The sequence below is a fragment of the Balaenoptera ricei genome, chromosome 2 (genome assembly GCF_028023285.1).
Source record: "Balaenoptera ricei isolate mBalRic1 chromosome 2, mBalRic1.hap2, whole genome shotgun sequence".
Classification (NCBI taxonomy): domain Eukaryota; kingdom Metazoa; phylum Chordata; class Mammalia; order Artiodactyla; family Balaenopteridae; genus Balaenoptera; species Balaenoptera ricei.
Window position 1 is genome coordinate 3,001,482 of NC_082640.1, and position 25,662 is coordinate 3,027,143.

Genomic DNA, 25,662 nt, shown 5'->3' on the forward strand with positions numbered 1-25,662 from the left:
GTTCAGTTCTAAGACTCTTAAGAGTGTGCCTCTTAGACTCTCTTTTCTAGATAAAAGGCCTCTAGGAATCTTGAGGGTGTGCCTTTTGGACTCTTTCAAACAGAAAAGCTTCTAAGAATCTTATGGGTATCGTCTTCTAATGCCTTGACACAAAATCTGAAGTAGAAAAAAGCATATCTCGAAACAAATGTGAGTGTGACTTCTGTCTAACGGAGTGGATTATAATTTGATACAGAGGAATCTCACAAAGTCTTCCAAAGAATTATGTCAGATTGGACTGAAAGGAGCAGAGAGAGAACAAACTGAAAAGATGCTTCTGGACTCTCAAATTTCTACAAGCAGGAAGCAAGGCTGGAAAGACTACCCAGTTGGTAAACATGAACCATTTCTTATAGAAAAAGCTGGGTGACTCAGAATTGCTAGAGTGAAGCCAGGAGCCATGGACAATCATTTCCAGGGAGTAGAAATGACCTAATAAAGAAAGGACAACATCAGAATTTCAAAATTACTATGAACCAGTGAAAGCTATGTACCTCTTGTTTCCTGGATTTTGAGTGGAAATGTTTACTTCAGATATTCTATGCCTGCTTCTCCATTATATGTTGAATAAATAACTTGTCTCTTGAGAGGAACTACACCAGAGGAGCTTCCTGCACATCTGGACCTGACTTAAATGACAAGGTCCTGGATCTGAAGCTTGAGGGTAAAGCCACAGTGGGATGAGAATTCTGGAATTCTTGGAAGGCGTTGAGTATATTCTGAACATAGGAGGAATGTAAGATCATTTGTGGCCAGAGGGTGAACTGTGGTAGATTAAAGATGATCACAAGTTCTCTGCTACCGCTTCCATTGAGAGGCCACGCCTATGTCCCATCTCACGGAAACTGGGAGGGCTCTGGCACTGCTTTGACCAACACAATATGGCAGAGGTGATGTGGGGCCAGTTTCCAGTTTTAGGCCTTCCCTTAAAGCACCTTCCCCTTCCTATCTCTTGGAAAATTCTCTCTAGGAGTCCCAAGCCACAATAGTAGAAGTCTGACTACCCTGAGGCTACGCTAGAAAGATCATGTGAACACAGTCTTCTACCTTTTTCCAGGTACCACATATGTGAGTAAGATATCCTGGATCCTCCAGAGCAGCCAATCCATCTACAAATGAATACCATCCAGTGATAGCAGTCAGTGCAACATGGAATAGAAAAATCAACCAGCTGAGACGCCTGAACTCCCAACCCACGGAATCATGAGCTATACAGCACAACTGCTGTTTTAAACCACTCAGTGTTGGCGCAATTTATTATGTAATAACAGATCACTGAAACAGTGATTTTTTTTTTTTTTTTTTTTTTTTTGTAATTTACGTAGGTCATTTCAGGGGCCACAATGTCCTGCCTCTAACCTCTACAACCGAACTGGAAGCAGAAGCCTAAGCCTAGGTCTTATTCAGAAGTAATCTGCAAAGTTCGTTATAAGGTAAAATGGTTTCTTAGAGATAAAAAGGCCAACATTCTCAGAGATACTATAAAACAATTCTCCAAACATAATAAACTTCAACTAAGCTACTGCAATTAAAACCAACAATTTTCTTCTTACTAAGTAAGCTACTGTTCACATATAATCAAGCCAAAAGATGCACACGCAGGTTGTCCTGTAGTTCATTTAACAAATGCTTATTTAGACACTTTCTCGTGATTAAAACAAGACTAGAATTACAAATACAAAATTAAGACCATTTGCGGTAGTCTCAAGCAGTGATTTTAAAAAAGAACATAAAGAAATACTGGTGTATTAAGATAAATTATTAAGTACAGACCAGGTAATAGCTGTTACTAAGGTGATAACATATACGTATATATATACACACACACGTGTGTATGTGTGTGTGCGTGTGTACACTCATATCTTTTTATAAATGGAGTGCCCAGTGCCAGTGTGTTTACTGCAGCATCATAACAGCTAAAAACTGGAAACGATTTAAATATATATTTAAATATAGGAAAATAGCTAAGAAGGGAATAGAGAAATGAAAGGAGACCTTACCTTTTTATTCTACATATTCTATACTTGACATATGAATTAAATAGTTAAAAATGTTTTACAACAAGCATGCATCACTTGTGAAAATTCACAATGAAAAGCACACCATTCCAAGCTAATGTCTATGGCCATATTCTACTGTCTTTAGAGACAGAATGAGCCCTTGGTCTAAGCAGTCTAAGCACTGGAGAACAGCCAAAATTATTTCTCAGGGAGAACCATAACCCATCAGCACATATTTCTTCAGGCCACATCTACTCACAGGTGGGAGACAGTCTATTTAAATACTCTTCCTCCTCAGCTTTCCTAAGAGGATGCCAATCCTACTCCCCACCTCGCTGGCTATTAAAGCAAATGGCCCCATATCTAACCTGTAACTGAGAACAACTGCATTCTAGGTACTTGCCAGGGAGTGAGATGTTAAACTTCCTGTTACTCAGTTTTCACCGAAAGCTCCTGCAGGACTGCCATCTGTCTATCAGTCCAGCCATTCTTTACTCTCTAACCGCGTGTCTGGATTAAGAGGGACCACCCAAGAGCAGCAGCGTTCTTGGCTCTGTCCCCTTACGCTCACCTCCCCATTCACGAAGCAGAGCTGGTGTGTTTTGTGAACTGCCCTTGATGTGCAGCCACTAGACTGCCCGGAGGGGAGGTTTAAGAGACAGGTGTGGAGAAGAGCGCTGGCAGTTACTGACTCCAAGGATACCGCTGAGGACAGAGCTGAGTGCGCTGCACCATGACTGAAAGGATATGCTTCTCTTTGAAGTACGATTATTAGGTGTCTCCTAAAATGCTGGTGAAATTTGACTTTGTAAACACTGGAAAACACAGCTCACCTTAGGAGAGGTCTCTTTAAAGAGCGCGGAGCAAAATCTGTGAATCACCTCAAGCAAATAAAGGAGCTTTTATGAGATGCATTGTGTGTCCTACCCTTAGCCCATCTGTCCCATTTTTGTCACCCCTCTTTTTTTTTTTTTTTAACAGTATTGAGATACAATTTACATACCATGAAATTCATCTGCTGTAAGTGTACAGTTCATTGACGTTTTAGTCAATTTACAGAAGGGTGCAATAATCACTAAAACCCTATTTTAGAACAGTTCCAATACCCTCCCAAACTCCCTTGAGTCCATATACAGTCAATTCCCATGCCCACTCCCAAACCTCCTCTGATTTGCTCTACGTAGACATCTCCTACAAATGGAATCATACAATTTTTAGTCTTTTGAATTTGGCTTCTTTCACTTAGTATAATATTTTTGAGGTTCATCCATGTGTCAGCACATATCAGTATTTTCCCTTTTTTCAACTGCCAAATGGTAGTCCAATGTTTGGACATACCACATTTTGTTTATCCATTTAAAAGCTGAGGGACATTTGGATTGTTTCTCATTTGTGTCTATTATGAATAAAGCTACTATGAACAATGGCATACAAGTCTGTGTGGATATACGTTTTCATTTCTCTTGGGTAGATTCTGAGAAGTGGAACTGCTGGGTTATTATGGTGTAATGGTTAATTCTCTGTGTCAACTTGGCTGGGCACAGTGCCCAGATATTTGGTTAAACTTTATTCTGGGAGAGTGTTTTTGGATGAGATTTACATTTAAATTGATGGCCTCTGAGTAAAGCAGACTGTCCTCCATAATGTGGGTGGGCCTCATCCAATTAGTTGAAGACCTGAAAAGGACAAAAGGCCAACTTCTCTGCACAAGAGGCAACTCCCCAGAAGATGGCCTTCAGACTTCATCAGCAACGTCGACTCTCCCTGGTTTTCCAGCAGATTGGCTTTGGACTCAAACTGCAACCCTTTCCTGAGTTCCCGGCCTGCAAGCCTCCCCTATCAGCTTTTGGACTCACCAAGCCTCCACAATCCTGTGAGCCAATTCCTTAAAATAACTCTCGTCCCACATACAAACACATCCTATGCGTTCTGTTTCTCTGGAGAACCTGACTAATGCATATGGTAAGTTGGTTTAATTTTTAAAGAACTGGCCAAACTGTTTACCAAGGTGGGTGTACCGTTCTACATTCCCACCAACAATGTATGAGAGTTCCTGCTTCTCCATATCCTAGACATTAGATATCGTCTGTCTTTTTGACTTATGGGCATCCTGCTGGGTACAAAGTCGTTATCTCACTGTGTTTTAAATGTGCATTTTCCTACTAACTAATGATGCTGAGCACATTTCCATGTGCTTATTAGTCATTTATGTCTTGTTTGATGAAATCTCTATTCAGTTCTTTTTCTCATTTTAAAATTGAGTTGTTTGTCTTATTATTGAACTGTTAAAGTTCTTTATATGTTCTAGACACAGTCCTTTATCAGACATGATTTGAAAATATTTTCTCTGTGGCTTGTCTTTTCAGTTCCTTAACAGTGTCTTCTGAAGCACAAAAGCTTGTAATTTAATAAAGTCAAATTTATCAATTTCTTCTTTTATGTCACATGCTTTTGGTGTTATATCTAACAACTCTTTGCCTAATCCAGGGCCATGAAATTTCTTCTGTGCTTTCTTTTACACGTTTAAGAGTTTCAGCTCTTACATTTAGGTCCATAATTAACTTTGAGTTAATTTTTGTGTATGGTTGATTTTTATGAGGAAGTTCATTTTTTTGCATAAGGATACCCAATTTCCACAGAACCATTTGTTTAAAAGAGAACCTTTTCCCTATTGAATAGTCTTAGCAGCTTTGTCAAAAGTCAATGGACCAAAAATGTAAGGTTCATTTCTGGACTCTACTGACTCGTATGCCCATCCTGATGCCAAGGCCATAGTGTCTGGGTTACTGTCACTTTATAGTGAGTTTTAAAATTGGGAAGTAACAAAGTCCTCCAACTTTGTTATTTTATTCATTTATTTTAAATTTTATTTTACATTATATGCACTAATGAATACGATCTTAAATTCTGAGAAAAGACAGATGTATTTATTTACGTTACACAAAAATAAAATAAATGATATTTTAAAGGTATTTTTAAAAGAACATATTCCACTTAAGATTTGAAAGTGACAATCACTAATGTATTCCCCTAGGAATAAATATGAAACTAAGCCTCCTCACTCCCTACACCCACATCAACAGACATTTACTGAATGCTTACGAGATGGTTCAAAGTTAGGTGCTGAAGATACAGAGATAAGTAAGACACAGTTCCCCATTTCGCACGTAAATAGAGAATGACGGTGCAGTATATTAATAGCAACAACAGAAATATGTACAAGATACAGTGGAGGTAAGGGCAAGGGATATTAACTTTAATCAGATTTGCCATCATGTAATAAGTTTGTTTCTGAAAACATGGTTTAAATTTTTTGACTTTTTTCAAAGTGAGTTTAAAAACACCACAGAGGCTAGTGTATACAAAAGCTTGGAGTAAGCAATCCTTGCATAAAATAGAGGTTCTCTCAACTAGTGAGAGCTTCTAATTTGTCCTTTGTCTTTAAGGTTAAAAAAGGAATTTACACTAATGGAAAAATACAAACAAAACAGAAGTATTTATAGTAGAAAGTGAAAGTCTCGTTTTACCTCCAATCCACCCTACTCTTCCTACCAGCGGTAACTTCTGTTACGCTTGGTCAACTGATCGTTCAAAGCTATAGAAGATGCAGAGAGTAGGAACTCTTGAAATAAATCATCAGACAAATCTCATACCTTGCTTTAGACAGAAGCCTCAGCCTCTTTCCCACTAACCATGACATCAGAATAGCTAGCAAGACTTAAAAATTATTATTTTTCCTTCTATATCCCATCCTATGCCCTAGAAAAGGTGACGATTAAGAAGAAAATGGACCTAAGCAGTAGACCTGAATAATATATATGTGTGCGTGTGTGTGTGTGTAAAGTTTATAGTGACAACTACTGAAATTTGTTCTACAAGAGATTTTAATAGGTGTTCTTAAAAAAGAAAGGAAGAAAAGAAGGAAGCCGGAGGAAGGAAGGAAGGAAGAAAGGAAGGCAGGCAGGCAGGCAGGCAGTGGGCATTTCCAAAGTCAAATATATTTGGGAAATACTAGGTTAAATAAAATATCAATATTCACTGAAATGCTCTCACCTTACATAAAATTAGCTGACCACCAAACTCTTTAATCGTGGATCACTTAGCGATATCTTGAAAGCCGAGATCGTCACAAAAATATGGGAAACAAGCACTGGCTATAGTTTCCCCTTCATTATCACACTTCAATTCATATAGCTGAACAAATGGGGATATTCAGAAATGCAGAGGGCCACATAAATTTGCTACTGGCCAAAAGACTAAAAAAAAAGTCAGCAGACCATCTTAAGATTCTATCCTTACTGTGTTAGAAAAACTGGTTTCATTTCTTTGCTGTATAATTCTTCCTTTGGCTGTTTTATACAATAAAAGAATGAAACTAGAGACAGAAGTTTGGCTCTAAAATTAAACGCACTAAAGTGTTTGTTTTTAATAATAAGTAATAATAAGGAAATACAGTCCAAGGATCCCAATAAAAATTCTATCCATTTTTAAATTTGCTTTACAAAACCAAAACAAATTGGATTAAAGGAGTTTGGGATATCAATGTAATAATTGCTGTACTGTAGAAGAACTTTTAAGGGGTTAATAAAAAACTGCTGTAAAGTTATATTTATCTATAGTGACTACCACCACCAATATCTATGCAAAAAATAATTGTCAATTTGGATCTATCTCCTTATATGTTAGACTTCAAATCAAGATGTAACTCAACAGTGAGAGCTGTTAAACTTGCCACTGAGATTGGATGGGGCCTCTATTACCAACGTGTAGTCATGAATGATAATTTTTCAATGTATCTTATTCCTGCCTTTCTGCTGAAATGTTAAATGGGTGAGAAATTTGGGAGGACTCCCTACTGAAGTGGGTCCTTATGGTAACTTAAAGAGCTGCTGCATGGCCTTGGTGGAAGCTGTTTTGAAATTCCACTTCAGTAAAAAATAAGGAATAAATAAGTCACCGATGGAGAAAGGTCTCCACCATATACTTAAGTTTCCTGTTGCTGTTTCTTCACCACTGTTGGGAACACGAAGTGTGATAATGATCACCCATATTTATAGATGTCAAAGAGCCTCACTCCTTCTTATCTGAGCCCCAACTATTAGTTTAATGCCTGACTCAAGCTTCCTTGATGAAATCTCTCACTGCTCTCTAACTCAAGTGAAATGACTTCTCCACTAAGCCACCTGATTCTCGTTCAGGCCTCTCACATAGCCCATAATCATTTTTATGGACCTTAAGTTGCTGTTTAACTGACCAGTGTACAGATCCTGTTTGCTGAGAAGTCTGGACTCCAGGTGGTAGGACCAAAGTCACACACATCTTTGGAGAACGCACAGTACCAGGCACAATGCTGTGTATGTCGGCATTCTCTAAGTATCTGTAAGTATTTGTCCACTAATTAACATTACCATTGAGTGCTTTATGATGGCCCTAGGAATAATGATATGGGAGAAAATATAACCATTTTCCCATCATGAGAATAATAAATGGGCTTACTGGTCTCAGGAAATGTTAACAGACTATCTATAATTTAAGTAATTTAATACTAAATGTCCTTTTTCTCTATGACCAAGTAGTAAGAGGAGAGAGGGTTACATTGTTAGACACATGCTTAATAATGCACAGACGGAACACTTCAGAATCTACAAACGTAATCTACTTCATTCATTCAAACAACCCTCTACCGAAAGCCACCTGTGTGACAGGCTGTCTCAGGCACTGGGGAACTAAAAGGGAATGAGAAATATCAACAGGCACGCTGACCCCCTAAGGCAGATTCAAACAGAATCAATCTAAAAATTCCTCCATCCACCTTCATGGAAAACCATATTACACACGGCAGGGTGCATAAAAAATATTTTATCTCACTGCTTTAAGCCATGTAAATAGCTTTCGCCAGCAAACTTAAGTTATTCGAGAAACTCCTTCAGAGAGACATTGTTTCGATTCTATCCATCCCCAAACCCTTAGGTTCCCAAGTTGATGGGTGGGTACGTGGCAATGTGCTCTAAACAACGCGAGCAAACTTACCCAGGGCTGTGTCTAAAGGGCAGCTCATTACCTGGATGAGGCCAGTGCTGGAATAGGTACTCCGTGTCCCCACCAGTTCATCAGCAGCCACTGACACATACGGATGCTTCACAGGAGCGTTAACATTTTCTCCCAAAACTTAAGGGGAAAAGGCAAAAATAGAAAACCTTTGCCAACCACAAAAATGTATATTTAAAAAGTTGTGGAATAAAAATGAGCTGCTATATACTTTAAAAACCAGAGAAAAAGTAGAAAATAAGTATCTCCCTATGCTCAGCTACAACCTCCTGAACTGAATTGAAGCAGAAATGTTGCCGTTTCAGCTAAGCAGCTTTACATCTGAGGCAACTTAAAACACACTACCAATCACGTAAGCTAAAAGTAAGGCAGTGGCATCAAAATGTACCCTTTTCTAATCAGAACCCATTTTTCAAGTGTGCTTTTCGAAGGAAGAACGTAAGTCTTCAGTAGATCAACGGGCTTTCATTTACCTCGAAATTCTCTAAACCAGCAATCGGCAGATTTTTAAATCTACACAATTAATTTGACAGCAAATTTGATCGTTGGCTGCTAAATGTGAATTTTAAAACTAATATGTTAGTGCTCTGTTCTTGTTTCAAATCAAAGGGATTTCTTCTGGGATTGAAAAGTAATGAGCATGTAGCCTATCTCACGGACGAAGGAGTGATTTCTAATCTTTAAAAACAGGAGGTCCGCCTACATGATCACCTGGGACAAACTTGGCTAGTGCAACCCGGCGAGAAGGTTATAGGAGCCTGGGAATGTTTAACATCAAGAAAGGAATTACAGCTCAGTAAGATCAGAGGGAATTACACAGGAAATGTGAACAGTAACCCTTTCATATCTCCGTACCCGCTCCTACCGCCTGTGATAAATGGGGTCCTGCTGCCACCCAGCAATGCGAATACACAAGCCAACAGCAGAAGGGGACTGGGAAAAAGCCATTTTATACACACACACACACATAGACACACACACACAGCATAAACTCATACTGACATGATAAAATCATGCTGCTCCAGAAAAAAGCCTGTAGCCTTTCTGATTGCCACGTAGGCACTCTATCACTGCCTTATCCAACAAGAGGCCTAAGTAAAAATCCCAAGGAAACGTGGAGAATCAGGCGGGGGCGGCGAGGATGGAAGAGTTGGCAGACTCTTCATAAGTAGGGAAACGTGGCTTCTCTGAAGCTGACCAAACAAACAGGTCTCCGCCCTGGCTTATGTTTAAACATCTTGTTCCCTGTCAGTCTGTAGGGAAAACATTCTTTCCACAATAAATAATATGCAAACGAATCAGAAATTCTTACTCCATCCGTTATCTACTCTATGTAGTTTTTTCAGTATTGTAAGCCAGAAGCTTAGAGAATTCAACTGACTGTAAACTATTCTTTTTTTAAAGAGCTGCTTAGGGATAGTCAAGGCAAGTTAAAATGTTTCTAGTTGCTAGTTAAGGAGAAGCAAGTGTGACTGTGCAGACCCTGGACTCCTTCAGAGGCCCGCTGGCTCCCATCTCAAGAAAACAAGCTACTCTCGCCACAGCTGCCTCTGGGAAAGGCGGAAATGCTCAGTTACTATAAATAGGTGAGCGTGAGATTCATTAAAAAAACAACAAACAAACAAACAACCCCGTGGTGCTCGGATGGTAAGGGCACGGTGGGGTAGTGAAATAAACTGAAGAAGAAAGTGATATCTCCAGTGGGCTAAGTCTAAAATATGGAATAGAATTTCATAGGTCACTCTGAAACAAGATTTCACTTTTTCCCTTGGTATAACCAGGATAGAGATGGTTTGCCATAGACAGTAGGTCAAGAAATAAATGAAAGTGAATACAGAGATGACAAAGCAAACCACCAATGAAAGTTAAAAGGGTTAGCATTTTAGAAGTATCCAGAAGAGGTGTTAGCTTTTTAGAACTATCCAGAAGAGGGGTTAGTTTTTTAGAACTATCCAGAAGAAGGAATAACGAAACCAAAGATTTTTTTTGTTTTGTTTTGCTCTGTTTTCAGCATGTGCCTCCTCCAAAGCACACATGGCTTCCCCAGGAGACAACCTGCGCCAGTAGTGACTCTGTACAGTGGGTGGCACGTCACCCAAACAGCAACTGAGATTTCAACTGTAGACTTCTGACTGGGCTCCCAAGCAACGATCAGTTCCCCATCACCGCGTGGACCACACGGAAACTCAAGGGCGCTATCTCCTCATCTGGAAATGAGAGCTTACTTGGAAGGCCTCTTAATCACTTTAACCCATGTCTCCTCCTGATAAGCATAAAAACTTCATACCTTCTTTGAATGTTATTTGAGATTTCAGAATAATTTAAGTATTATAACCAAAAAGAAGCCAGAACACAAGATAATTTCTGATGGTTTTTTTCAAACCAGGTCCCACAGCAACAGAATTTAGTAACAAACACTTTCCTAAATAGACAGATATTAATTAATACTTGTTTACTTTTCTCTTGAAGACAAAAAGGCCAAATACATCTACAAACACTATGTAGTGGTGACAATGAAATGATATTTATTGGGACCTTTGGCATATCTCTGCTTCTTGAGTTACTGTAGATGATCTTTTCAGTTCTTACATTAGGCCTGAAGAAATGCTGGCTGTACTTCAATATTTGTTCAGTGATTCAGCAGTAGGGCCCCTTTTGCTATTCTGAAGATCACAGAGCTCTGTTACAGTCCTCCCTTCCATGTAATAAAGGACAGAGGAAAGCAGGTTAATTTCTCAGGACAGAGGCAATAGTAAAAGAGGCAAACTGCAGACGACCTTGACAACAGTTCCGATGATGAAAATAGTAAGAGTATCACCCAATATTTGCACATTCATACAGTGCTTCACACTGTACAAGGCACTTTACATTAATTCCACCCCACAATTTTATTAAGTGGGTATTATTATCATTTGATTGAAACAGCATAAAGTGGCTTTTACAAGGTTCCCCAGCTAGTTGAGCAGCAGAGCTGAGATCTAAACTCTTCTGACAGCTGTCCCAGACATTAAAGCTTTCTACTTTGTCAGGAAATTTTGAAAATATCTTCATCCAAACTCTAAAATCAGAGTACACATAATAAGCAGAATCTTTTTTTCTCTCAACCCACCCAACATCACTCCTTTTCTACCAATTCCCATAAAAACAATCAGAGTTCCTATGACAGTAGCCTTTACTTCCTCAGACCGGAATGGCCAAGAGCACAGTGAAAAGCATCTTTCAAAAACAAACCTGCTCACACTTAGGACCTGTATCGTGTAACCGTCCCCCAAATAAGGACATCATCACAGGCATGGACTCTGAAAATCATTAACTACTGAGGAAATGTCTGGGGTTGTCTGTTCTTCATTTAGAATGAGTCATACGTGACACATCCTACCTGTTCACGCCTAAAAGGTGAGCACATTCCCAGCCTTCTGGCTCAGCAGAGACACTCACTCCCAGGGCTGGGTGGAGAGGCCAACGGCACAGGAACAACAAATCTAACAGAACTAAGAGTTAACATTCTTAGCAATTAAAAAAATCATTCCAAATGTTTTATTTTTGAAGCCTTATTTAAAGAATGATGGAACTACTGGCATTAGTAATTTAATGTAAATGTGAGACATAATGAAGGTGGAATTTTACTCATGTAAAGTCAATGATTTTTATTCACCTCTGAAGCTTATTATGAAGATTATGAGACAAAATTATATGAAAGATGCTAAACATCTTACCTAGCACATAATAACTACTCAGTAAATATCAGCTGCAGTCAGTAACATTACTGAACTATTAAAAACAAAAGATATAATGCAAGGTCATATTTAAGTGAACCAGCATAACAATACATTCTATGGGGTCTTTTTGTTTTTGTTTTTTGGCCACACTGTGGCATGTGGGATCTTAGTCCCCAACCAGGGATCGAACCCGCGCCCCCTGCACTGGAAATGCGGAGTCTGAACCGCTGGACTGCCAGGGAAGTCCCTCTGTGGGTTATTTTTTAACATCTAAACAAAACATAAATACCTGTTCTAGGCATACAAATATATGCATGTAAGTATTCAGAACAAGATTTGGAAGAATAAAAGGCAAAATGATGACCCAGGGACCGTGATGGTCAAAGGGAACTTTAATCCCTTTAAATCCTTTTGATTTGTAAGGCTTTTTTAAAAAAAACAGAAGAAGGGTATTTATGTATTCCTTCTATAAATAAAATTTTTAGTAAAGCAAAGTAGAAAATAGATTTACACAAAGTATTATCTTAATAAGCTTCTTCGATTGCATAGTTGATTTCAGTATTACATGAAAAAGTTTATTTTATTTGTAGATAGAGTCAAAAAGAGGTCTAAAGCTCCTTTTCTTTATTTAGTAATACCATTCAAGCTTTATGTCACAGACTGCCTTCAATAATCTTCCTCATCTTCCTGATCGTTACACTGAAAATACCTGCTTGTGCAAAAAGAAAACAAAAAGAAGCTTCCTTACAATTTTATTAAGTTTAAAACCACTCAATGTATTTAATCAAGGTGCAAGGAGGCTTTCAATGTCCAGGAAGCCATAAATCGAAACAGTTTTACACTGAAAGATCACCTTCTCCCCTTGAATTCTGTGTGTGTTTACATTTCATAAACCACATACAGAAAGTCAAGTTGCCGATTCTTTTTAAGGCCAAAGGGGTTGCCTATTTAAAACCATCACAACAATTTCCAGTGTCTTGAGGGTGGCTCTAATTAAAAACCTCTCCTCCTAGGCCCTTCCTAACTTCTAATTCTTGTCTGTACCATTTTGATTCTGGTTTTAAAATTCTAACTTTCCTTCCCGTTCACAACCATAACTTTGACTTTTTCACCCCATTCTTCTTCCTTCAGATCACCTGGATGTGAGCCTATAAACTGTGGGCAAACCAGGTCACAGAAGCTCTTATGAACTCCCTCAAAGCAGCAAATAGCAGGCCTCCTGTGGTTCACGCACCAAGGGAAGCCACAGGCCCAACGGGCCTGGACCCCTGCAATTTACAAATCCAGCTTATAAATTAAAGACCTCCGGTACTGTAAAAAGGGACAGACATTTCAACAGATGAGAGGTAGAGAAAGCAGCCTCTTACTTGACCAGGAGGACATTAGGCTGAATAGAAATCTCCACCTCAAGGAGCTGTGGAGTCGGTGTTTGCAGGAAGCAGTACGATCTCTTTTAGATATATTTATAATTCAAGAAAGCCCTTCTCTGTAAATAAACGGGTAATACTATTTGATCAAAAGTTATTTTCCTATAATTTCAAATAAAAATTCTAGATATAATGTATAGCTAGTATAGGGCAATTTCAACAACAACAACAATGTACAGCTTTATTTCTAGCAAATGAAAAGCACATGTATCAACAACTGTTTTCTCCCAGACGCTCAGCTATGGGCTCATTAATGTTAAGCTGCCATATCCGCAAACCTCAGAACAATGGCTCCTCCTGTAGCTGGTTTCCTTGATTCTAGAAGCCTCAACCTAGCACCGTGGTGACCCACCGCAGGCTAGCTGTTACCCACCTGCTCTGGGCCTCAGTTTCTGGTCTAATATTAACACTACCTGATAGGACTGTTGCAAGGATTACATAAGTTGTTATGTGTAAAGTACTAGACTGTGCCTGACACTGAGTCAAGCACTGTACGATTCTTGGCTATTTTTATTATTCTTAACGTCAGAAAGGTGTAGCTCTGGGGCCAGAATGTTAATAAGCACAGCTTACGGCAACCGCTGCAGGAATCGGTGCCTTGAGACTGCTTAGTTCTTGGCGCAAGTTCAAAGTCACCTGCGTATTCTCTCCTGTGCATTCTAATTACTGATGTCTTCCTATATGCCTCCGTGTACCTGGTGCTCTGCACGCCTGGTGACGCATCTCACTCTGGACTCTAAATATCTTGAGAACAGGGACTCTATCTACCTCGCCTTGTAGACTCAACATCTAGTGCGGTGTCTTGCATAGAGTAGCTGGTCTATAAAAACCCAACTGAGGGGCTTCCCTGGTGGCGCAGTGGTTGAGAATCTGCCTGCTAATGCAGGGGACACGGGTTCGAGCCCTGGTCTGGGAAGATCCCACATGCCGCGGAGCAACTAGGCCCATGAGCCACAACTACTGAGCCTGAGCTCCGCAACAAGAGAGGCTGCGATAGTGAGAAGCCCGCGCACCGCAATGAAGAGTGGCCCCTGCTTGCCACAACTAGAGAAAGCCCATGCACAGAAACGAAGGCCCAACACAGCCAAAAAAAAAAAAAACACAAACCCCAAGTTATTAAAAAAAAAAAAAAACCAAATGAAACATAGTAAGTATTAGCCATCTATCTGTCTGCCTCACTCAAGCTCAGTTCCTGAGAACAGAGGTTACTGAGTGTTGGTTTCTGCATCCCTAGAAGGGCCTACCTCACTCTGGCAGTTAATAAAAGCCTACCACCTACTTTTTTCATCCATGTTTTGAATTTATTTTGCATTTTATTTTGACTTATTCACAGCAACTTTTTATTGACTGAAACAAAATGCATTTCTGAAATGAAACAATTCTCTTTTTTCTTTTCCCCTAGAAGCTCTTGATAGAGCAGGAAATAAAACTTTTCAATGACTTTGTAGTCCTCAAAGTGATGACTATAGAGAAAAGAAGCAATGATCTGTTTTCCACGCTGCTCTGGATGGAGCCTTTGTCGGGAATCATCCTCCAGAACCTGCCAGAACAAAGCCCCTCTTCAGAAAGAGTCGTCCTCTGACCGCTGTACAGATTCCACTCAGTCAGCACTGTGCCCTCGCTCTTCCACAACTGTGACAGGTTCATGATCTGAAAACGCTCTCTGCCCACCCTGCTTGTGACCATGCCCAGCTCAGCTTAGGACAAAAAGCCCGTTTGGGCGGCCTCCTACTGTTGACCTCATGAAACACAAACTCAGTGCAAGCAGCCTTTGGACCACTCAGGACCTCATCAATGAAAGATCTTCGGCGTGACCTTCAGTCTGATGCCTGGCTGAAGGTCGCACAGCGGGCCTACCTCCCAGGACCCTCAATCTCAAAACATGCACACATCCCAGGGAAAAAGGCAAGAACCTTCTGGGAGTCTAGATAAATATCTTAGTTTTCTCAGGGGAAAAAATGGTGATTTCACATTCCTCTGAGTCATTCTTTTACCAGATTACTTCCAGGTGTTATGGTGGGACAGTCCACCACAACGGGTGTCACTTGCTAACGTCAGGTCGGAGCACAAATACATGAGTCACATATGATCCTTCCAATTCTCCTTACTCAAGGTGGTAAGAGAAGTGATTTATTTATCTTGACTTTCCAAGATGAAATGAAGCTAACTTCTTTGCTTAAACGAAATAAATAAAAGTGCTGTCAGATGGAAACTCCCTTGCTACCCCTGGTGCCCTGGTCAGGCGCGGAGTTTTAAAGTGAGAAAGCATCTTGGACAGTCACCATTCTCCCTGCACAGACCCCGCCTGAGGCCCAGAAGCGCTGAGATGTTTGCCATGGTCACAAAGGAAAACAGAGGACCAAAGCAAGACTAACGGTCCTCCTGCATTCTCCTCAGCCCGTTTGCTTTCCACACGCCACACGGAAAGGAGTCTCTGGCCAAGAACTTCACCCTGACCCGCAATTCTCAGCTTCCCCTCACTCCCTGAATTTTGGTAGTCCAGCTACATAATTAACTGCTAAAAAAATATGAGAAATAAAGGCAAGCCTTCCAGTTCAAAGTGACTTAGCCACATTACTGTTTTCTTAAAGATATTGCCCCTTGCAACTGCTACAGGCTTCTTTCCTCCACACTGTTTCCAAGACAAGGCTGCGGGTCCTCTAAGAGCCGCTTCCATAAATAGTCCTCAAGTATATTCTGAAAAAAATGGGAAAGCCCTGTACACAAGCACCCTTATTATAGTGAAGGAATGGAGATGACGCCCACTTGAGAAGGGCACACGACTAGAAGCATCCAAGGTAGGGATAATACTCTATCAGGGACTCAAAGCAAAAGGACAGCCTCTGACACTGAGCAAACATTAAGGAGAATGTAAATGCCATGCCCTGTGCCACCTGATACCATAATTGACAGGGACATCTCAGAAAACAAGCTTACTCGTAAGTAACTGGTAATGTTTCCCTACCCATCACCATAAAATACATTAATTCAATAATCCCAAACATATTCTGAATCTTATACTTTGCCATTGCAAACACCAAATACAAAATCTGATACATTAACTTTAATTTGACTATTTCTTCTTTTTTCCCAGTCTAATGAGAAGGGAAAGGGCCTGAATGTGGGCAATAATAAAAAGTGTCTTTTTAAGATATAATACAGAAATAGGTCAAGAAAATAATGAGAAGTAATGTAATATGGCACAATAGCATATTTTTAATGACTTTCTTAAGGTTCACTTTGATATATACTTGGAAAACATGGTAATTTATTTAAAGTTGTGACAATCTTAGGGTTTTCATAATTTCTATAGCTATAAAAATTAATGAAAATATTTTACAAATTATTTTAAATTACAATTTAATAATATTCTGAGATAAAAATCTTAGATATCAATGAAAACTGAGAAGCAGATAAGTAAAACTTTATTAAATTTCTCATTTCCTACTGAGGGAAAACAAAAGATACCATCTCATTCTTGACTTAATTATAGGTATTACATAGATTTAAGGTTTCAAAAAAACTTAAAAATAATCAGCAGCAGATTTCAAAGCAGGCAAAATTCAAAACCAAATTAAACAAAGATAAACTTTAAATCAAATAGCAAAAAGCCCAAAACACAATGGAAAATAAAAGACTTGTATAAAAGAAACAAGATCAATGAAATAAAACCAATTAAAGATCAATTTTGACAATAAATATAAATGACTTAAAATACCTGTTAAAAGACAAAGGTTCCTCCCATTAGGTTAAAAAATCCAACTATGCCCCACTTATAGAAAACATATCTAAAAGAAATGACAAAGAAAGGATAACTATAATAAGAAGTACACAGATACATAGGGAAATATAAACTAAAGTAGCAATATTAATGTCAGCTAAAACACAAAGCACAAGGCATAAATTAGGAAAAAAGTGATATTATCCTGATAAAAGGTATAATCCTCAATTGAGATAGTGACAGTTAATAATACATGAACACACAAAGCAAAACAAGAGAGAAATATAAAGAAAAATTAATGGAAGAAATCACTGATTTACATATTTAAACCTTTCAGATCAGATAAAAAATAATTATAGAAAAGTTAAACAACATAATAAATAAATATTTTAGTATCTTACAAAGAAGGCAAATTCTTTAAAAAGGTCTGTGGAACTTTACCAAAACTGATCATAAATTAGTCCACGAAGACATTTAAAAATTAGAAAAGCAGAATGTTGTGTATCAATTTATTACTAATTAGTACCTAAATTTTAAAAGTAACTTGTAAATTGGAGAAACACTCTTCTAAATAACTACTGGATCAAAGAGAACTCTTGGCATGAAATCATATGCCATTTTAGAAATTATTTTAATTGAGAATACATATCAGGGACTTCCCTGGTGGCGCAGTGGTTAAGAATCCGCCTGCCAATGGAGGGGACATGGGTTCAATCCCTGGACTGGGAAGGTTCCCCATGCCACAGAGCAACTAAGCCTGTGTGCCACAACTACTGAGCCTGCACTCTAGAGCCCGTGAGCCACAACTACTGAGCCTATGCGCTGCAACTTCTGAAGCCTGTGCACTCTAGGGCCCACATGCCACAACTACTGAGCCCACATGCTGCAACTACTGAAGCCTGCGCACCTAGAGCCCGTGCTCTGCAACAAGAGAAGCCACCACAATGAGAAGCCCGCGCACCGCAACGAAGAGTAGCCCCTGCTCGCCGCAACCAGAGAAAGCCTGCGCGCGGCAAAAAAGACCCAATGCAGCCTAAATAAATAAATAAATAGATGAGAATACACACCACAATATACTGGCTATGGCCAAACAGTACACAGAGAAAAACTTAAAAGTCTTAAATGCTTTCCATTTTGTATTAGGGTATAAACTTTCTACCATAACCAAAGGACTCAAAAATATAGTAGCCACAGTTAGAGATTTTTCTTTTTCACGTCACAATGCGGGGTGCAGGGGGAGGTGTGCGTCACAAGATCATTCAGGGACCCAAGCTAACTCTATCAGCTTCCACATGGCTTCCATCTCCGGACCTAAGGTGGCTGCTATACCTGATGTAACACCCCCGGCAGCAGAAAGAGAAAAGAGAAAGTCTAGGGCAGGTAGCTTGTCCTTAATGAGGTAACCTTACACACATCACCAGTCACCTCGCATTAGTCCAAAGCCACACCCTGCTGCGAGAGAAGCAGAGAAATGTAGTTTCCAGATGAGCAGCCACGTATGCGCTCAGGTAAAATCTAAGGGTTCTAGTCCTAATAGGAAAAACAGATTGTAAGAGACACTGGAGTATCTTCTACATATTCTTCCTGGTTAAAAAAATGAAAAGAACAATAAAACAAAATCAAGAGGGGAGTATACGTAATTACCTGATTTTTTTTTTTTTAATTTTTATTTATTTATTTTTATTTATTTATGGCTGTGTTGGGTCTTCATTTCTGTGCGAGGGCTTTCTCTCATTGCGGCAAGCAGGGGCCACTCTTCATCGCGGTGCGCAGGCCTCTCACTATCGTGGCCTCTCTTGTTGCGGAGCACAGACTCCAGACGCGCAGGCTCAGTAGTTGTGGCTCACGGGCCCAGTTGCTCCGCAGCATGTGGGATCTTCCCAGACCAGGGCTCGAACCCGTGTCCCCTGCATTGGCAGGCAGATTCTCAACCACTGCGCCACCAGGGAAGCCCTAATTACCTCATTTTAGCTGGATTCTTCTTAGTGCCAGAGACACTACCAAATATCAATTAAAGAAATTAGAAAGGTACATCAATGAATTTTAAGGATGCTAGGGTCCCATTCCAATACATCAAATCATAGGCTAACTACACTGAGAATTCATCTACTTTCTTTCCTTGTTTAAGGATATTTAATTCATGTATTTTTATTTATATTGTGTATACTGATTTATCTAAATGGAATTTTCGGGTCAACTCAGTTTCAGCCTTACCCAGAGAGGTCTTCTAACATTAGACAGAAGTTAATGTTTTGTTAGTAAAATAACTTTCAAATTTTTGGAATTTTTTTCAAAACATTATTGAGGTAAAATGTGTACATTTAAACGAATTTTACAAACATATACATATATCCATATAATCACCACCATAGTCGAGATATAGAACACACTGATGAAACCAAAAGTTTCCCCTGAGCCCCATCCTGGTTAATCAAACTGTAGAGATATAGAACACATTGATCAAACCAAAAGGTTCCCTTGAGCCCCATCCAGGTCAATCACACTCCATCCTCAGCTGCAGACAACATGTCTGTTTATTGTCACTATAGATTAAATCTGTTTATTTTGGGGTTTTTTAGCAGCTTTTCTGGTATAATAATTGTGGGCAGTAAATGGAATCATACTTTGTATTCTTTTGTGTCTGGCTTATTGAACTCAGCATAATGTTTCTGAGATTCATTCATGCTGTTATATGTATCAGTACTTTGTTCCCTTTAAGTGCTGAGTAGTATATTATTACATGGATATGCCACAATGTGTTCATCCATTCACTAGTTGATGGACATTTAAGTTGCTTCCAGCTTGAGGCTATTATGAATAAAGCTGCTATGGACATTCATGTACAAGTATGTGTGTAAATATATGTTATCATTTCTCTTAGGTAAATATTTAGTAGTAAAATTGTTGTATGTTATGGTAAATGTTTAACTTTATAACACACTGCCAAACAGTTTAAACAGTTTTATCGTTTTACTTTCCTACCAGCAATATATGAAAGTTCCATTCTAACACTTGTTCTTTTAATTTTTAATTTTAGCTATTCTGATGAATATACAATGGTATCTCATTGTTTTGGTTTGCATTTTTCTGATGTCTAATGATGTTGAACACCTTTTCCTGTGCTGCATTCATTATTTTCTTGTGCCTAGATTTTTAACTGGGTTGTCTTTTTAATGAGCTGTAAGAGTTCTTTATATATTCTGGCTACAAGTCATTTGTCAGGTATATGTATTGTGAATATGTTCTCTCTGTTTAAAGATCACCTTTTCATTTTCTTAACGATGTCTTTGAAGAATAGAAGTTTTAAATTTTGATGGAGTCCCATTTGTCAATTTTTCTTTTATGGTTCATGCTTTTTGGGCCCCAAGAAATCTTTGCCTATCCCAAGTTCACGAATATTTTCTCCTGTAATTTTTTCTTGAAGTTTTATAGTTTTAGTCTTTTATATTTAGATCCATGATTCTTTTCAAGTTATTTTTATATCTAGAAGAAGTAAGAGTTGAGGTTAATGTTTTTACATTTAATATCCACGTGTTCTAGTACCATTTGTTAAAAAAGACTATCCTTTCCCCATTGAATTAACTTGGCACAACTGTCAGAAATCAACTGACCATATATGTGTGGGTCTATTTCTGGATTCTCTATTCTATTCCATTGATATAGATGTTTACCTTAGGCCAACACTACCTTGATCACCGCAGCTTTAAAGAGGAGCTTTAAAAAGTAGAGGAAGTCTTGAAATTAGGTACTAAAAACCTTCCAATATTGTTCTTGTAAATACATTTTTTAGTTTTTATAGGTCCTTTGTATTTTGATATAAATTTTAAATTTCAATTTCTAATTTTTCATTGCTGGTATATATACATACAACTGATTTTGTGTATCTACTTTGCGTCCTGCAAGCTTGCTAAATTCAATGACAAATTCTAGTGGCTTTTTAGAGATTGCTTAGCATTTTCTCTATACATGATCATGTTGTCTGCAAATAAAGACCTTTTATTTCTACCTTGCCGATGTGTATGTCATTTGTTTCTTTTTATTGCCTGTTACACTGGCTGGGGTCTCCATTACAGTATTAGATACATATATGGAGGAGATGGGCATACTTGCCTTGTGTCCTGTCTTAGGAGGAAAGTACTCCATCTTTTGACATTAAATAAGACTTCAGCTAGAAGTTACATGTAGATGTCTTTTGTCAGGTTAAGAAAATCCTCTTCTGTTTCTAGTTTCCTGACAGATTTTATCACAAATGACTGTTGACTGTACTCCAATGCTTTCTCCTGTAACTACTGACAGGATCATATAGCTTTTTTCCGTTAAAGTGATGAACTTATGCTAGTGAATTTTCCAATGTTAAACCAACCTTGCATCCCTAGAATAAACTCATTTTTTTATATCCTGCTGGATTTGACTTACTAATGGTTTGTTAACAAAATGTTTCACCTATGTTCATGCAGGACATTTGTTTCTAGTTTTCTTTTCTTGTAATGTCTTCACCTAGTTTTGATGTTAGTTAGCATAATGCTAGTGTCCTAAAATGAGTTGGGAAGTTTCCTTTTCTTCTATTTTCTGAATTATTTCTCCTTCAAATGTTTGATAGAATTCATCAGTTAAAACATGTTCTGGAGTTCTCCATGCCTGGAGTTCTTTTGGTTTTGGTTTGGTTTGTTTGTGTGGGAAGGTTTTTAACCAGGAATATAACTTCTTTAATAGATATGGTGCTACTCTAATTTTATCCTTCTTCCGAAGTCAATTTCATTACATAATTTGTGCCTTCCAAGGAATGTATCCATTTCATCAAAGTCGTCAAACTTATGTCCAAAAGATGCTTGTAATATTCTTTCTATATGCTTTTAATTTCTGTAGAATCTGTAGTGATGTCCCCTCTTTCAATTCTGACATTATACTTAGTAACGTGTTTCCTCTTTATTTTTCTTGATTAGGATAGCTAGAGGTTTAATCGTTTTTTCAAGGAGCCGGCTTTTGGTTTCCTTGTTTATTTCTGTTGTTTATCTGTTTTCTATTTTATCAATTTCTGTTCTTTTGTTTACTATTTCCTTCCTTCTACTTACTTTCGTTTACATTTGATCTTTTTCTCCCTTCTTAAGATGGACACTTAGATCATTTAAAGATTTGCCTAAGCACTGCTTCACATATATCCCAGAAATTTTGATGTGTTTTTATTGTGATTCACTTCAAAACATCTTTTAATCAGCCCTCCTTTTTTTTGACCAATGTGCTAGTTAGAAGTATGTGGTGTAATTACAAATGTTGAGGATTTTCCAGGTATCTTTCTGATATTGATTTCTAGCTTAATTATATTGTGGTCATAGGATACACTCTGCATAGTTTCCATCATTTTAAACTTAATTGAGACTTGTTTTATATATTAGAAGATGGGGAGTGCTATCTTGGTGGATATTCCCTGTGCACTTGAAAAGAATGCGTATTCTGCTACTGGTGAGTGGAATGTTCTATAAATGTCAGTGAAGTCAAGTTGCTTTACAGTGTTGTTAAGCACATCTATATCCTCCCTGATCATGTTCCAACTTTTTCCATCAATTACTGATATGGGTATTAAAATCTCCAACTACAATTGAAGATTTGTCAGTTTCTTTTTTTTCAGTGCTATCAGTTTCTGCTTTGTGTATTTTTACAATGTAGTATTGTTTTCATTTAAATTTAAGGTTATTATTTCTTCTTGGCAAATTGACCCATTTATCATTATTATGAAGTGTCCCTCTTTAACCTTCTTAATATCACTTGTTATGAAGCCCACTGTGATATTACTATAGCCACTCCAGTTTTCTCGTACTTTGTGCTTACATTGGATACATTTTATACCCTTTGGTTTCTAACCTATTTTGAAGGTTATCTTGGTTTTTTATCCAATTTGACAATCTTTGCCTTCTGATTAGAGTAGATCATTTACGTTTAATGTGATTACTGATATGGTTGAATGTTGTTCTACCATATTGTTACAAGTTTTCTATTTGTCCCATCTAGTTTTGGTCCTTCTCCCCTTTTTTCCTGTCTTATTTTGGATTAGTTTTTAGGATTTCACTTCATATCCACCATTGGTTTCTTATTAGTTAAAACTCTTTTTTAACTATTTAAGTGAATACTCTCTTCAGCTTAAGACAACCTACCTTCAAAAAATATTATATCACTTCATGTATAAGACCCTTATGATATGCTTCCTTTCCCCATCCCATTCTTTGAGCCACTGATGTCATACATTTTACTTTTACATACGTTATAAATCTCACTAGATAAACACTGTCATTGTTTTTTATTTAAAGAGACATTTATGTTTTAAAGAAACTGAAACAGGGAGAAAACATTTTGTTTATCAACATATGAACCACTTCTAGCATTCTTTATCCCTTTGTATAGTCCAATTTCCACCTGGTATCATTTTCCTTTTGCCTAATAAACTTCCTTTAATATTTCTTGTAATGTATGTCTGCTGGTCATGAGTTATCTCAGTTTTTGTCTAAAAAGTTCTTATTTGGCCCTTATTTTTTTTCTCCTTTATTTTGTATTTTTACTGGCTGTAAAATCCTAGGTTGACAATTTTTCTAGCACTTGAAAATTGCTATTAAATTGCATTCTGGTTTGCGCAGTTTCTGATGACAAGTCTGCTGCCATTCTTGACTTTATTCCTTTGTATGTAATATCTTTTTATTCCCTCTGCCTGCTTTTAACATTTCTCTCTTTATCACTAATTTTCAGCAATTTTCTTGATGTACCGTGTGTGTGTGTGTGTGTGTGTGTGTGTGTGTGTGTGTGTTGTTTGTCTTGCTAGGGCTCTGTTGAATTTCTTGGATCAATGGGTTTATATTTTCTTCAAATTTGGGGAAATTTCAGCCATTGATTTTTTTCTCTTTCACCCTCCCTCTAAAATCTGAGACTACAATTACACTTATGCCCATGGTTATCATACTATAGGAAACCAAGTTGCTTTTCATCTTTTTCAACCTTTTTTCTCTATGCTTTTGGTTAAATTCTCACTATGTTTTCAAGTTCACTGACCTTTTCTCCTGAAAGATCTAATCTGCACTTAATCCCATCTAGTAAAATTTTCATTTCAGTTACTGTATTTTTTTTATCTCTGGCTGTTCCAATATTTTCTTTTTTCTATCTTCTATTTCATTCCTCATTATGTGTATGTACTTGAGCCATATTTACAACAGATGTTTTAAAGTACCTATCTGCTAGTTCTATCATCTCTTGTCATTTCAGGGTCTATTTCTATTGGCTCCTGGCTATGGGGTTTTTCTCCTGCTCCTTTCTTTATCTAGTGATGTTTGACTGGGTGCAATTCACTGTGAATTTTAAGTGGCTGAATGCTGGATTTCTTGTATTTGTTTAAAGAGTATTGAATTTCTAGCAGACAGTTGTTATTGTGGATTAAAATGATTCTTTTGAGGCTTAGTTTTAAGCTCTTTTATGGCTTCTATAGAGGAACCTTAACTCTAGGGCTCAATCTTACAGTGACCTGGTAATTTTTCATTTCTCATGAGATGTCCTTCCAGCTTTTGGGGGTTTCATCCTGTGCATGCATGGTTTGGTGTTCAGCAGATCCTCAGGAGCCCCCCTATGTAGATTTCAGAAATTCTTTCTCTGTCCAACACCCACCTCTCTAGGAAGGTGAGATTTCAAATGAATCAGGCTTTTCTATCCTGTCTCCTTGCTACTTCCTTCCCTGCTCCATAGTAAGAGTCAGGTACTTCACTTTTAAATTTGGTTACTGAACTTTAAACGCTGAAAGGAGAACTGATCTCCCTCTAAGAAACCTACTGAGCATACCTTCCTAGAAGAGGGGGAGGCAAGATAAATGGTATTTATTTAGATTCTTTTTTCTTTAGGAATTGAATACAAAAAAATATACAAAAATTGAATAGAAAAAGGTATTTATTTCATTACCCTTATTCTTAAAAATACTTGTGCTTCATTATTTGTGTTGGTAGATACCTAAGTAAAGGCTTAAAATGAAGCCTCTCTAAACCATTAAATAGCTTATACATTTATGGAGGAAAAAAAAAAAAAGAGTAGATGTTTTAGGGGAGGTTGAAGAGAAGTAAGTCGGTGGTAGGAAGCAAATGTTTCCTCCAAGGCTAGGCTGTCATGAACTAAGTTGGAGTATATAGTTATCTGACAGATGTAATAACATTAATAATCATAAACTATATCTAGAAAATTATGCAGGCTCACTACTGAAAACTGGAGGTGGCCAAATATATAAAGATGAAAATATATGCCATCTATAAATCTATCACTTAGAAGATAACAACTGTTAATATTTGGCATGTGTCCTCACAGCGTTTTGCTAAGCATATACATACATACATATATACACATTGGGTGGGCCAAAAGGGTCATTCGTTTTTTTCCGTAAGATGGCTCTGGTAGTACTCAGTTGTCTTTAACTTCATTGGAAATAATTTTGTTAGACTGTATGTGACAGCTGTCATACCAGAGTGCATTTAAAAAAAGACTCATCAAAATTGGTGAATTTTTGTGTAGCCATTTTAATATCGAAGATGGAAGGGAAAAAAAGCAACATTTTCGGCATATTATGCTTTATTATTTCAAGAAAGGTAAAAACGCAACTAAAATGCACAAAAAGATTTGTGCAGTGTATGGAAAAGGTCCTGTGACTGATCAAACGTGTCAAAAGTGGTTTGCGAAGTTTCGTGCTGGAG

At 37.9% G+C, this 25,662-nt stretch overlaps 1 protein-coding gene across 44 annotated transcripts in view; it reads right to left on the reverse strand.

Moving 5' to 3' along the window:
• ZNF438 (zinc finger protein 438) overlaps window positions 1-25,662 on the reverse strand; it is a 213,670-nt gene that overhangs the window by 138,313 nt on the left and 49,695 nt on the right. The window contains exon 1 of one of the 44 annotated variants that reach the window (XM_059909663.1): window positions 11,467-11,525. The exons of the other annotated variants lie outside the window; for them this stretch is intronic. The gene's annotated coding sequence lies outside the window, so the exon portion shown is untranslated. Of the gene's footprint in view, window positions 1-11,466; window positions 11,526-25,662 lie in introns of those variants that run through there. 44 annotated transcript variants of the gene reach the window in all.